This window comes from Mustela lutreola, chromosome 11 (genome assembly GCF_030435805.1).
Source record: "Mustela lutreola isolate mMusLut2 chromosome 11, mMusLut2.pri, whole genome shotgun sequence".
NCBI classification, from domain to species: Eukaryota; Metazoa; Chordata; class Mammalia; order Carnivora; family Mustelidae; genus Mustela; species Mustela lutreola.
The window spans coordinates 77592804-77600597 of NC_081300.1; the positions used below are offsets into that span (position 1 = coordinate 77592804).

Genomic DNA, 7794 nt, shown 5'->3' on the forward strand with positions numbered 1-7794 from the left:
ACTGGTAGGGTCTGAATCATGTTTACTATTGTTTTGACTATTACTTGAAACCTATAGTAGTACTTGGGATATGTGTTGTGTATTCTGTGAACATGTGCTATTTTTAGATTAGATAATTCCTGTCTCGAACCCCTGTTAATTTGTTTGTTTTTGTTTATTTGATAGTGGTTTCAGTAAATGGATATATATGAAAAATTGCAAAGCCACTATTAAAATAAGTTATTATGATATATAGCATGGAATTGCACATTCCTCCTTTGAATCCGACAGAGCTTCACCATATCCTTAATAATTTGGGAAAAACATGCTATTATTTTTCTTTATAAAATTTCTCCTGTTAGGCTGTGATGGTTGTCATCAGCAGTAACTCCTCTGAAGGCTTTGTCAAAAGAGTTGAAAAAATTGGAAAGGTGTGAATGAAGCTGTTTGCTGAATATAAAGAAAAGAGCATTGAAGTACAATTCACACTCTTACTTCTCCTTCTATGCTTTCAGATGTTTGACATTTGAAAATTTTGCTTCTAGAAGAGATGCCCTATATAATTCTTACTTTAAGGAGCAAGTTGCTTTTATAATTTTTTTTATTATTCTACCATTCAAGTATTTCCATTCAAATTAAATTCAATACCATTAAAAAAAATCAAAAGTGCAGCCAGTATTCAATTCCTGGGCCTAATAATTTTAGAAAGCTTTGTGTTATTGAACCTACAGGGTTTTTCTGTAGTTTTAACTCTTTCTTTCTGTGATTTTTCCCATTAGTCACGTAAGTGACTGCAATATAACAGACATTGAGGATAAAGAAGGACTGAATAGAACAATCCTTGGCCTCATGAAGTTGAGAATCTAGCAAGGGAGTCAAACAATTCAATCATTCAGAGACAATTTATTGAGTGCCTGGCCTAAGATGAGCACAACAAAACCCCAGCCCAGAGGAATCATTTTAATGGGAGAGATAGATAATGGGTATGCCAACTTAAAAAAAAAAATCGTACTGGTTTTTCTTTAATAGTGATGCATATTTGAACTAAATAAGCACATTTTAAAAAGAGCAGTGATTGAGAAGAGGTTTTGTAACTGAGTGGTCCGAAAGGGCCTCCCTGAAAAAGTCTGTTTTGAACAGATTTCTGAATAATATCAGCTAGGAAGCTGCGTAAAAATCTCAGGGATGGGTGATTTTTCCAGTCAAAAAACGGTAAGGGCTCCAAAGTCACAATACAGCTGTAAGTTTCTCTAATAAAGTAACTTCTGACAAAGAATGAGAAGAAATAACTAACCCAGGTTTGAAAGAAAAGGGACAGACTTTCTATGGAATTAATTAAATTTAATTAAAGCTCTAAAGGACAAAAATACAATAGAGCAAAATTCTGGTGACGCTGATATACCTAATGAAAGTTCATAAACAAGGTGTGGGTAGCAAAGAGTGTGTGGGAATGTTGGTAAGAACAGTGGGGAAGAGTCATCCCTGAACATGTTCTTAAATGAAGCAATTCTTATGTTGTTTTAAAGGGTAAATTGGAGTTTGCATAAGTGATTAGAGAAGGATGCCTCAGCTTATGGAAGTTCAAAGCCATAAAGATGTGATAAACTACTGTGATATTTTCATGTATATTTGTTGTTGCTTCTAGCAATGGTGATCTAAAAACTCTTTCTTAAGACAACTAAAAATCCAGACAAAATAGCTTTTAAAGTTAAAAATATAAGAATGATTATAAAAATAAGTGAGGGATTACTGGGCCAAAATAGGAAATACAATGAGAGCCTAGAGATATATGCCCTGAAGCCATTTTAGCTATGAGAGCAGTTGAAACTGCTAAAACACACTGAGCTGTGTTTTTAATAGACTCTTGATACTAGAGAAACAAAATTAAAAATCCAGCAGCAATCAAATTTGAGGACTTTGGTACAACCCAAATTTAAGTTGAGATCCCCAAAGCACAAGGAGAAGCAGAAATAAGACTATAGCCTACCTTGCCTTCTGTGTAAACTGAGAAAGTCAATCACGGAATTTGGAGTATGATTGTCTTGTAGAGTCTCAGATATAAGAGAAAATCCTGCCAAGGAGGACCATACCATTATTATAGCTCTTAATTATCCCTACTCAATAAGAGTTTCAAATATAATGTCTTGAACATAGCAAAATGGAAGAAAGCACACAAAGAAAAAACATTAACAAGATTTGATAGACAATATGGGATTAAGTATGATGTTAAAATGATCCATAAAGATTGTAAAATGGCTTGATTACTCTGCTCAAAGAAATGAGAGGGGAAGCAAATTGAACAAAAAACTGAAACTAAAAATGATATTGAGAAAGATTTTATAAATGAACCAAATGGATACTCTAGAACTTTAAACATATGACAGCTAATTTAAGATACCACAGGGGTGCCTGGGTGGCTCACTTAATTAAACCTCCAACTCTTTTTCCTTTTTGTTTTTAACACCTTAATTTTATTTTATTTATTCAGGTCATGATGTCAGGGTTGTGAAATAGAGCCCAGAGTTGGGCTCTGTGCTGAGCCTGGAGCCTGCTTAAGATTCTTTTCCCTTCTTTTTCTATCCCTCCCTGCGCTCTCACTTGCTCACTCTCTCTTGCTTGCAAATAAATAGATAGATAGATAGATAATAGACAAAGCAAAATAAAAGCAGATTATAAAAATAAATATAAAGATTTTGAAATGAAAACAAGTTCAAAATAAAATAGAGAAGACCTACACAGCTAAAAATTCATTCAGAAAATCTACTATTAAAGATGTCAGTATGATACAATGTTAAGATATCAAAAGATTTGAGCATGTACTTTACAGAAACGGTAATCCAAATGGCCACTCATATATAAAAACTGTTTATCTTTATTATGAATCTGGAATTAAATTAAATTAAATTAAAAATAAATTAAAACATAGAATGACATACAATTACACACTTACCATATTGGGCAACAGTGAAAATGTCTTGCAAGAATGTGAAGGAATGACAGTGTACATAATAAAAACGTATTAGGTAAGTTGGACAATATTTAGAAAACTTAAAAATTAAAAAAAAATTTGGTCCATTCCTAGAAATACAACATGGAACTAAATGAATATTTTCACCAGGAAAATGAAACAGATGATTATAGTTATTTCATTCATAACGGCAGATCAGTAGTGGTATATTTGCACAATGTTACATTAAATAAGAGAGAATATTAACAAACTGGGAGGAGGGGCTAGGTTGTTATCATAAACAGATCTTCTATGGTGCTAATTATGTTCTATTTCTCAAAATCTTTAAGTTAAAAAAGTTTTCAAATTTATATCTAGATAGATAGATAGGTAGATGATAGATAGACAGATATCCCAGAAGCTGCAATGCTAGGCTAAGACCAGGCTTTAAAGGGCTTTTCTATGCTCTACTAAATACTTTAAACCATTCATTATATCATAGCTCAGTGTTCAAATCTCCATTTGTTTCCTCAGTTTCCTAATATTTATCTTAAGGTGACCTGATGCAGACTTTTGATCACCTTTGTCTAAATATTTCTATTTTAACAAAGTCCTTTTGAACACTCAGAGACTAAAACTTAGAAAAATACTCTGATTGTTATCTCACTAGAGTGGAAAATATATAGTTACCCATTAACTAATGATATCCATGTCTAAATTAGATCCATGACATTTTTAATTCTTGGGAGCTTTTGGCTAAATGAATTTTTTAAGCTTTCTTTAAATGAAGCTTTAAGCCATCACCACATGAATAAAATTAAAGAACTAAATGAAAACAAGCCAAGTATTTACAGAGTAATAGAATGTGCAGTGGAAAGAGTACAATTCTGAAATCATAAAGCCTAAATTAGTGTGATGCATCTTTACCAGCCATGTAATCATAAACCAGTTATCTAAATGTGTTAGCCTCAGTTTTTTCACCCATGAAATGGTGATGATAATACTGATTATGCAGAGATGTTCTGTGGATGTGATGAAGCATGGAGCATGAGAGTCTCATATTCCATGCTAAAATGATAGCTATTTTTATACTTATAATAATTCTAATAATAGTAATTAAATTGTTCAAAATGATAATATTCATTTATATTGAGGCATTGTATTGACTATTCATAGACACATTTACCAAAATAAATTTCATTTTACTCTACCCCCTCTGAGGATATATATTCCCTAATTCAATATGAATCTCATTATGAATAATAATTATCATGATAAATATGCTGATTTTTCTTCTATTTTTTTTTAGGGAAGTATCCTTTACTGTTGAACATAAAGAAACTTAAGCAAGTCTGTCTTATTCAAAATTTGCATGCTGCTTTCTTATGAAACTAGATTATAGAGTTGTATGAAATAAATTCATGCAGTTAAGACATTTATGTTTGGAAAACTGTGTGGTCAGTTTACTATTTCAAAAGAAGATTTTAAATTTAAACCTTAAAACTGAGCTCTTTCAGCCTTATTTATAGACCATCCTTCATGCTTCATAAGTACTCCTTCATTGTAAACTAAGTAATAGTTTTTGTCACAGTGTCTATAACTAAAATGGATTTTATATTCTATTATTTCAGAGTTAGTTGCAGTTTCTACTTCCTTACTTCCTTTTTTGAAAAATAGATTAATTCTACAAAAAGTTTTTTCCAGCTTTCTTGAAAAATAATCGACATATTATAAAGTGTAAATTTAAGAAATGATTTCTTATAACATTGCAAACTTTTAACATTGTGTAAATTTTGTACAATTTGATAAATTGGCATACATCTGTATTGCAATATAATCTACATAAAAATGTTAATACATCTACTATCGCATATAGTTGCCACTGTTTTTTATGCATGTATGGTAAGGAATTTTAATATCTACACTCTTAGCAACTTTTATGTACATATACTACAGTAGAGATAAACCTCAGAGGTCTTGTGGGTTTTGTTCCAGACCGCCTCAATAAAGTGATTATCTCAATAAACTAAGTCAAATTATTATTATTTTTTTGGTTTCCCAAAGCAAATAAAAAATTATGTTTCCCAGTGCATATAAAAAGTTAACACTATACTGTACTGTTCAAAAGCATTATGTCTTTAAAGAAAAACAATGTATATACCTTAAGTAAACTAGTTCTGAGTTTTCAGTGGGTCATAATTACTGATCACAGATCACCATAACAAATCCAATAATAATGAAAAAACTTGAAATATTGCAAGAATTACCAACATGTGACAGAGAAACACAAAATGGACAAATGTTGTTAGAAAAATAGTGGCAGCAGACCTCTTTTATACAAGATTGCTATAAACTTTCAACTTGTAAGAATGTGATATATGCAAAGTTTAATAAAGGGAAGCACAATAAAAAAGTATGTATATATTATTAACTATGATCATCATGCTGTACATTAGATACCCAGAACTTTTTCATATTATAGTTGCAAGTTTGTACCCTTTGACCACCTTATTCCACCCCAGGTTCACCTCTTGTCAACTCAACTCTTAAGTTTCCATTAGTTTGCTTTTTCTTCACATTCTGTATGTAAGGGATATCATAATACATAAATTAAAAAATATATATATAATCTTTGAAATATTTCACTTAGTATTATACCTTCAAGATCCATCCATGCTGTTGTAAATGGCAGTATTTCTTAATTTTTCATGGTTAAGTAGTATTCCATAGTATATATTGACCATACTTATTTTATTCATTCATCCATTAATGGATACTGAAGTTATTTCCATCTCTTGCTTAGAGTTAATAATTTTATAATGAACATAAGAGTGCAGATATGTCTTCGAATAGTGACTTCGTTTCCTTTAGATATATACCTAGAGGTGGGATTACTGAATCATATGGTAATTTTACTTTTAATAATATGAATAATCTCCATACTGTTTTCCATACAAATTTATATCCCTATCACAGTGCATAAGTTCCCCATTTTCCCCAATATTTACCAAAATTTGTTAGTTTTAATTTTTTGGTAGTATATATTCTAATAGGTAGTAATATCTTGCTGTGTTTTTCAGAGGTAAACAACAACAACAACAACATAATGACTTTGCCCTGAGTTTTTACGTTGAGCACTTTTTAATGCTCCTGTTGGTCATTTATATAACTTTTTTGAAAAAAAAAGTCTATTGAGATCCTTTTGCTATTTTTTTAATTATATTTTTTTCTATTTGTATCTGTTCGTTATTAACCTCTTTTCAGATATAAGATTTGTAAGTATTTTCTTCCATTCTGTGGATTGTGTTTTCATTCTCTCTCTCTCTCTCTTTTTTTTTTTTTTTTGGCAATGCAGAAACTTTAGTTTAAAGTAATACCATTTATTTATTTTTGCTTCTTTTGCTTGTGTTTTTGGCCTGGTATCCAAAAAACTATTAGCAAGATCAATGTCAAGGAGAATTTTTCAGGTTTTCCTTTAGGAAATTGAGTTTCATGCATCACATTTAAATCTTTAATCTATTTCAAGTTAAGATTTATGAGTGATATAAGGTTCCAGTTTCATGCTTGTTTATGTGACTATTCAGTTTTAAATATCATTTATTGAACAGACTATCTTTACCCATTATATATGTTGGCCCCTGTCAAATATTAGGTGACTGTATGAAAGGATTTATTTCTGGACTCTCAATTCTGTTTTACTTGTTTATTTGTCTGTTTTTATGCCAGTATACTTTATTGTTTTGAGCATGAGGGCTTTGTAGTATAGTTTCAAATCAAGAAGTGTAATTTCACTTCTTCATTCTTTCTCAGAACTGCTTTAATTATTTGTTGTCTTTTATGGTCTCATATAAATTTTAGGATTCTTTACCTACTTCTGTAAAAAAAAAATATTGGATTTTTTAAAAGATTATTTATTTATTTATTTGACAGAGAGAGATGACAAGAAGGCAGAGGGGCAGGCAGAGAGAGAAGAGGTAGCAGCTTCCTGCTGAGCATAGAGCCTGATGCAGGGCTCAATCCCAGGACCCTGGGATCATGACCTGAGCCGAAGGCAGCGGCTTAACCCACTGAACGACCCTGGTGTCCCTAACATTGGATTTTTGATAGGAATTGAATTTACAGATGGTTTTCAGTAGTATGGACATTTTAAGAATGTTAATTCTTACCATTCATAAATATGAGCTATCTTTCCATTTATGTCTCCTTCAATTTCTTTATCAATGTCATAGTTTATGGGGTACAGATCTTTCATCTTCTTAGTTAAATCTTTTCCTAAGTATTTTATTAGTTTTGATGCTAATGTGAATTAGATTGTTCTCTTTATTTTTTCAGATAGTTCATCATTAGAGTGTTAAAATGCTCCTGTCTTGTGCTTACTTTGGCAGCACATATACTAAAATTGGAATGATGCAGAGAAGATTAGCTAGATCACTGAACAAGGATGACATGAAAAACTAGGAAGCATTCCATATTAAAAAAAACGAAACAAAACAAAATTCTTTTCTTTTATATATTGATCTTGTATATGGCAGCTTTACTAAGTTTGTTTATTCAAAATTTTTTGTGAAGTTTTTAGGATTTTTTTACATGTAAGTTCATGTTATCCAAAAAAAAAAAATGTACTTCTTCCTTTTTTTTTGGGGGGGGGGGAGTCTTTTATTTCTTTGTGTTCCTTGTTTCTCTGGCTACAACATCCAGTACTATGTAAAATGAGAGTAGTGAAAGTGGACACACTTGTCTTTTTTCTGATCTTTAAGGGGAAAACTTTCAAACTTTTTTGATTGAATATGAGATTAATTCTGGGCTTGCAATATGTGTTTTTTTAATGCATTTTTTAAATTATTTTTTTTAAATGTTTATAAACATAT

At 30.9% G+C, this 7794-nt stretch overlaps 1 non-coding gene across 1 annotated transcript; it reads left to right on the plus strand.

Moving 5' to 3' along the window:
* The first annotated feature begins 7295 nt into the window (after window positions 1-7295).
* LOC131811953 (U6 spliceosomal RNA) lies at window positions 7296-7402 on the plus strand. Its single transcript, XR_009346193.1, has one exon. It is a non-coding gene; the product is annotated as a U6 spliceosomal RNA (small nuclear RNA).
* The last annotated feature ends 392 nt before the right edge of the window (window positions 7403-7794 follow it).